Source organism: Lactuca virosa, chromosome 4 (genome assembly GCF_052849685.1).
Source record: "Lactuca virosa cultivar CGN04683 chromosome 4, Lactuca_virosa_CGN04683_v6, whole genome shotgun sequence".
Taxonomy (NCBI): Eukaryota; Viridiplantae; Streptophyta; class Magnoliopsida; order Asterales; family Asteraceae; genus Lactuca; species Lactuca virosa.
In genome coordinates this window covers 189,760,827-189,769,071 of record NC_136429.1, presented here as the reverse complement: position 1 = coordinate 189,769,071, position 8,245 = coordinate 189,760,827, and positions in this window count along the sequence as shown.

Genomic DNA, 8,245 nt, shown 5'->3' with positions numbered 1-8,245 from the left:
ATCTTTTTCATCCAAAACATTCTTACACGATCACACACAAAGACGTATATCCGAGAGGTCTCTGATCAAACCAATCGAGACTTAGATATATAAAAACTCTGTGTTTATGATCTGACATCATGATTCCGTGATGGAAGTGAAACCCAAAAATCTTACAAATTAAGGAATTGACGGGGAACATTGTTCCAGATATATACGGAACTTTTGTTTCTGTACCAATGTTCGAAACTCCAAATCATATTCATTTCGAATGAGTGGTCTTGATCAAGCATTCAAAACCCACGATGTTTGTTACCCAACAAGATCCAGTATATAATTTTTTTATGAATATGATTTTCGTGTGAGTTTCATTCGAATGTCCTAGTCATGTTAAAATTTTTCAAAGCCGACTTGTCACTGACTACACTGGTCATACAAGTAATTTCTGTTACACTTTATCACCTTATGTTTAGGTTGACATGTAACGAAATTTTGAACCTACCCACGAAGCATTCTTAAAAGAAGCCCTTTGATACTTATCAAAAAGTATTCGATTGTAGTTTACGGGAACATACACAAGCTGTTGATCATCTCTCTTGATGATTAACGAAGCAACCTTTGCCCGGGGTTTAACTGCCTTTGTGTCAAATTAAATTTTTGACATCACAAAATTTTCTAAACTTTTTGTTTCTTGTCTAAACTTTCTTTGGCACACTACACACACGAAATCCTTGAGGTTCTGAGTAATACCAACTCAGGCTGATGATTTCGAACATCTGGCATATGACTTCGCTTTTTATCCCAAAAGTGAAAGAGCCTTGCCTCCATTCGAAGGGTTCTAACGGTTACAATTCTATAAAGGGGATAATGGCAGGCTGTGTATACGTGACGTATGGTATTTTGCCCGGTTTTCCAGGTGATGTGACAGACACTTTTTGACGCATGGCTACCTTTCTGCTGTACAGGTCCGATTTTCAAGCTGCCACGTCGGATCTCATTAAATGCATCCCGCTTCAAATTCAAATCATTTAGGGTTACATATAAAAGGGGGTTCAAGAGTACTTTATACGTTTATGTGATCAACACTCAAAACTTCCCAAATTCTCTGTTCTTCATCTTTTTCAAACCCTAACAATGGCGACTACTGCTCACGTCGATCCTTCTACTGAAGATACTTCTTCTGCACCAGTTATGAAGATTCAATCTACCAATTATTATGTGGATGGTGAACTTTCTCAATGTCCAGAAGAATTCAAGATGCTTATTGTTTCTTTAAAACACTCTGTTTTATCCAAAGCAATGTTCAATTTCTTTTCTGTTCTGGTATCCTGGCTTTCTCAAGCAGGATCTACTGCCACATACAACAAAGCCTCTGATTCGATTACTTTTCACCTAATCAATGACAAAAAGGTTAGGCTTTCCAAGAAACTGTTTTGTTAGATTCTTGACATTCCAAATACACCTCCTTTTGTTGAATTTCAATTCTCCCAAATAATTCATATGTTTAATGAAATGGGGTATCAGCCCCCATTGTCAAAGATAAGTGACTTTAAGAAGTCCGGTCTTCCAAAAGTATGGAATTTTTTGTTTGGGATATTTTTGCGTTGTTTAACCGGAAGAACAGTTGGATTAGATAAAGGAAGGATGGAGGTTTATGCCATGGTGGCTGGTTTATACTATGATCTTCCAGCAGACTACTCTACACAGCTATGGAACGAATTCCAAAAAGGAGTAGAACATACGAATGTTGTTCGTGGAATTTCGTGTGGTAGGTACTGGAGTTTAATTCTGCAACATTTTTACAACAAGGAAGGCATCCTGGTTTCAAATGAAGAAGAGACGGTTACTTTTCAATGTTATCACTTTCCGAAGGAAGTAGTTGACAATGATGATGAATTTCCAAACGTTGCTCGGATTCCAGACGCAATGCTTAAAAGGGTGGATCCTACGAATCCTGTTTTGATTGCATATCTGAAAACATTTGATTCTTCTATTCCTACGGGAAATTTGTTGCCACACGAAGAAAAGAAGATCAAAAAGTCGAAGAAAGCTGATACTGCTTCACCTGAAAAGAAAACGAAGGGTTCAACATCCTCTAAATCTTCAAAGAAGAAGACAGAAAATGTTGCAGTGACAGTTGAAGCAACACAAGTGATTGAGCCAATAGTGGAAGAGACTCAAGAGAACGTGATTATTCCTTCGAAAATAGGGATGTTTCGAAGAATCAAGATGAAATCCACTCACAAAAGAAAGTCACCATCACAGAAGTTGATTCGCAAGCCTCAAATTACTCACCAAGGAGTTTTAATTCGTGAGGTACCTGTTCCTGTTTCTCCTGGATCAAAGAAAAGAGCAGCAGAAGATATGGAAAAACACTTGTCACAACGAAAAAAGCAGAAGACGAAGAAGACTCGAAAGATTGTTTTATCTACTAAGTCTACAGAAGAGGATGAACGAATACCAGAAACTCCAGAATTCACTTCTATCATTACAAGTTCCATTCCTGAGAAGACTGTTATCATACCACCCGAAGTTTCGATTGCCAAGTCAATTTTTGAGGAGGTTCAAACTTCAGGCATCCCTGCACACGTATCTGATACGGATGCAAATGTCAACATGGGTGAAGGTGGTTCGAAAGATGCAGATCAAGGTCCAATTATCTCTACTCCTTTCGAATCATTGGTTTTTGTTACACCAACATCTACTATTCCTCTCACAACAACCATTGTTTCACCAACCTTTGAACATATCATCAATCAACCAATTACTTCCGTTTTTTCCTCTCAATCCACTGATACACCCAAACCATCTTCACCCACTGAAACTGATAATGAAGGGTTTGGTGGAACATTCGAAGACCTAGAGTTTCATGATGCAGAAGAAGAATTTCCTGATCATATGTTAATGACAATGAAGCAATACAAAATTCTTAATCACAAGTTGAACTCCATCATTCAATCTCAAGCTGATCTTGGCGGAGGTTCATCTATTTCAAGTTTGGAGGTTGATTCTATGCTCAAGATGTTTAAATCAAGAGTAATCAACAAAGTTGCTGGAATGATAAAAGCCTCAGAGTCTGTTATTTTAGAAAAGGTTGATTATACAGATCAGAATTCTGAGCTTCGTGTTAAAACTCTCAGATCTGATTTTATGGGAGAAGTTAAGGATCTGCGAAGCATAACAAAAGAACGACATGTTCTTTTTGTTTAGGAAGTCAAGAAAGTGAGGGAGGATGTTAACTCCCAAATTCACGAACTTCGTGAAGACATGAAAAAGGAAATTTTATCTGTTCAACATGATTATGCGTCCTTGAATCAGAAGGTCGATATCATTTGTGATGCTGTCACTCGATTTGTCAAGCTATACGAAGGTTTGAGTCCTCAACTAACTCAAATCTTCAAGTCTGAAAGTGAAAATTTTGAAGGTATGATCAAGTTGTTAAAGGAGTTGAAGGAGATCTCAACAAAACCGGTTTCCTCACAGTTGATTACTCCAGAATTTTTGTCCCAGAAGTTTGTGCAGTTCGAAGCCATACTTAACAAGCAACTTGCTCCACTATTTCACATATCTAGTCTTCTTCCCACAACTACTGCCCCTCCTATTTTCACAGGGGTGCAAGGGGGAGAAAGGAAGTCAACAGAAGAAGAAGCGAAAGTGGTGGGCAAGGTATTTCCATCTAACATCCCTTCAACAAAACCAGTAATTGTGACTGCTCAACCAGTGACCTCAACAATCGTAACAACATTACCAATTACAAGAACAATTTCGAAAAGAATTGTAATTGGTAAACCTTTGGAATCTGGTGGAAGTGGTTCGAAGCTAAAAGACGTAACTGAAAAATCTGCTTCGAAAGACAAAGGAAAGTCAATTTTGGTTGAAAAATCTAAAGAAGAAAAGAAGGCTGAAGCTGAAGCTGAACTCGAGAAAATGAGGCTTATTCAAAGCATCATGACTCAGAGGGCTGATGATCCGAAGGGCATGAATAAAGGTGATCCAGCAAAACATTACAACTATGAAACAATCGAAGCCTTGGTTGCCTTTAATCACATGTACTCATTTGATAAAAAGCTAAAACAGAGTTATGTGGTTACAAACACTGATGCATACCAATTGGATTTCCCTATAAATGAGATGATGTTCATCATGCCTCAGTTCAAAGCTGAAGGGAATTTCAAAGAAAAAGATGAAGGGACTCATATGAAAATTCGTTTTCATGCAGTACTTGGCAAAGCCCCTGAGGATGTATGGTCACTGATCAAGATCAAGAAGGTGATAAGCATGAAAAAGGATGTGGTCTTTGAAAACATTGTTCAAAATGTTAAATATGTTGTGGTCAGGGCAAATGGAAAAACATGCGAATTCACTATTGCAGATTTTCCTCTGATGAACTTGTATGACCTTATACAAGTGGCATTGCTTCTGAAAGACAAATCCTTTTCTTTTCTGCAAAACACAGATCCAGAGGAATTCAAACTTGGAGTTGCTCACATCAAAATCTTCATTGAGAATTATTATGAGTGCCTAGCACTGACTGATGTGGAGTTGGCTACTGCAAAAGGAATGGAAATAAAAGTTCCAATGGCTCCTTCGTTGACTCAGTCTGAGTTAAAGAAATATGCTGATGGAGAAATATGTTTAAAGCCATTTGGAATAGTTTTTGCTGGAAAGGATAAAGCTTGAAAAGCGAAGCGGTTTTTGTTCCAAGCTAGCGAAGTGGAGAGATATTCTACATCTCAATATACGAACTTGATTGTTCGTATGAACCACTGCAAAAAGAATAATGAAGGAGACAAGAAGGAATTGAAGAAAATTATTTCTTGGTATACTGAGGTTCGAAGAGTTTTGCTGTATTCCATTACTCTACTTACAAACTGGAGACTTCGACTTTGTTTACAAAGGGGGAGATTGTAAGGGTCAAAATGTTGTAATAGTCGAAGTTTGTATTTAGAGTCTTCGAACATTTTTATAATGTATTTTACTAGGGCATAATATTCGAAGCTTCAGGTTTAGTCCTTAGTATATTTTTTGTACGCTTTTCTCTTCTATAAATAGGAGTGGTTACTAGTGTCTTAGTAACGAAGTCTTTACAGAATATTCATTGTACTCTGTAAAATTTGCAAAAGCGTAATAGAGCCAAACAGATCATATTTACATCGGTGTTCAAATCTTTTGATTTTACTTTGAATTTACTCTCTAATTCTTTCAATACTTGATTCATTGTCTCATCAGATTTGGTGTCTTGTACGAACGTATTTCATAAGCTTAATGTCGTATGGATCTTTGCATGGCCAGGAAACCGAAGAAAACTCACCACCACCACTATGAGGTGGTGATCGCCTCCTTCTGTCGCCGTTAGCCCCTACTGTTGCTGTTATCTCGGGCCACTGCTGTCGCCATACGCCACCAGCTGGGTGGTTGTGTGATATTCCGGGCAAAGATGTGTCGTGTGTACCGTTGCTTGGTTGTACTTCACGAGAAAAAACCATCGCTGTCGCCTCCAACCACTGTCTGCCGCCACAAGGATGGTTGTGTGTGTGTGTGTTATTTTGTGTGTATGTTCATTTGTATATTATGTTGTACAATTGAAATTTGGCCAGAATAATAAAGGAAATCCATCACCACCACCGTTAGGTGGTGGCCGCCGCCGTAAGCCACCGTTGACCACCACTACCCGAGGTGGTAGTGGGTGGTGCCCGACTTAATTAACAATTAATTAACCTAAAAGCTTAATAAATGGAATAATTAGAGCGCGATTGGGTTGGAAACCCTAATTAGGGTTTAGAAAACCCTAATTTTGGAAATGTGGGTTTTGGATTTGTCGGGACCCGCGTTTGGAACATTGGGTTTAAAATTTTGAATTACGCTCGACCACATTGTAGGGATTGGTATAGTGAAGTGATAGACTTAATGGATTAAGTCCTTAATGAATTAAGTCCTTAATGGGTTAAGAAGGAACACTTAACGTAATCGTCCTTTTATGTAAAAAGACCTAATTGGGTTTGGTCTCTTGTTTTGCTATGTATTGGACTGGGTTGTAGTGGGCCTTCGTGGGCCAAATGGGAAAACGTTTGTGGACTAAGGAAATTATTAGGCTTTAGGATAAGGCCCATTGGAAAGGCTTGGGCCCAATTTGGAAAATTGGGCCATAAGTGGGCCAAAATTAGGCCTTGAGGATTATGGGATATTGGACCATCGGAATGCCAAATATTTGGACTAGAATAAATGATTGGGTCTTAAGGTAAGACCATGTAGAGGTTTGGGCCGAATTTGGAAAATTAGGCCATATGTTGGGCCTTGGTTGATTATTTGGCTTTTGGTCCTTCAGAGTGTGTATTTGGGCCTTGGGTTGGGATCAAGCTAGGTTGGGGGTAAAGTAGTCTTTTACCCAAAGCATGGACTTATGGTTGTGTATTGGAACCCAATTATTAATTGGGTGTTGTCTTGATGTTGATAGTTCGGGAATCTGTCAAGCAGCAGCTAGAGTTTTATCCGCGGGACTTCGGCAGTGTGAGGTGAGTCTCCTCACCATACCAATGGGTCTAAGGCACCAAGGCCGGCCCATTTTATGATATGTGGATTGCTAGATAGATTATGTGTTATTTTGATATGACATTTGCATGGAAGACCCCGGGAGGTTCCCATGGCAGTAGATTAAGACCATGTGGGGGTTCCCATGGCATTTGGTGTAAGACCTTGGATGGTTTCCATGGAATCCTAGTATGTTTGTATGTTTAGCTTGTATGATATTTATTTGGTTAGCTAAGACCACGTGGGGGTTCCCGTGGCAATTAGTTATATGTGGTATGCTAGTTGATTGTGTGGTATTTGGTATGCTAGTTCTCTTTGTGATACTTGCATGGAAGACCCCGGGGGGTTTCCAAGGCAGTTGGATATAAGACCATGTGGGGGTTCCTATGGCATTCCAGGCTAAGACCATGTGGGGGTTCCCGTGTTAGTGGGCTAAGACCACGAGGGGGTTCCTATGGCACCCAGAGTAAGACCGTGGAGGGTTTCCACGGCTTCCTTATATGTTTATATGCATGACTTATGTTGCTTATGTGATTGATATGGCCTATTTGATTGATAGGGTTTATGCAGTTATGTGGAATATGTGGATTATGTAGGTTATGCTCTGGGGAACTCACTAAGCTTCGTGCTTATAGTTTTGTTTATGGTTTCAGGTATCATTGGTTTGGAAAGGAAGGGCCCGACATGATCGCAGCGCACACACCCGTTTTTCCGCAATATGTGATTTTGGGATGAAATCTGATAAATGTTTTAATTAGAAATGTTTTTGGAATGCTTGGATTTAAAAGATATATGTGTTTTGACTATAATAAAAATGAAATTTTTACCTTTGATTTTTGGGTCGTTACAAGTTGGTATCAGAGCCTTGGTTTGAGGGATTCGGACATACTTTCGGGTGAGTTTGAACTTGTCACACCCCCAAACCAAGGATGGCGGAAACGTCCAGGGGTGGAGGACTTCATGTATAGTATCATAACAACAATTGTAATAGTAATTGAAGCAAACACAACCAACATATATATAATTGAAAAAGTTACATCATTGTATGAATTACATGTCTACGAATCAATTACAATATGTTGACAAAATATGAAATAGTAGACGCCTTAGCGCCCCATCCTCAAAAGCACTTGGTTACCTGTTTAATGATTTCCTGAGAATACAAGTTGTTTTGAAAGAGTGTCAACACAAAGGTTGGTGAGTTCATAAGCTTTTGTTTGGTATTATTAAAAGCCTTTCGTTTGTAAAAGTAGTATTTGTTTTAGAAAATCCAATATTTTCCTTAAAATGTATATGTAGTCTTAAATTCAAAGACCGAAATGTATAAGTAACTTTTCTTACTTATAATAAATAATGTAAGTTTAAATCGACATAAACTCGTTTAATTTTAATGAAGTTCCCGTAAATTCCAATATTTATTAATACTTTGTGTGAGTTTATTATAACCATGCTATGACCAAGGTTGCCTAAAACGACGTTCTTCGGGCGTCGGAAATGTTATGACATTTGTCACCCCAGACCTATCGGTCTAACTGTTGCATGCAGTTTAGGTGTGGGTTTGTCAAACCCAATATAGATCTATACACAACTATCACGCTCTCCCTCAAGGAGACTCTGGTTACAATACATGACTTAATGGTAATTTGAAGTAAATGTCTCACAAAGTCATTAACGGAATTACGTGTTATGAAAACTTGGTACCGTATGGCTGTACCTTGCTTAATGAAAATATCCTTTG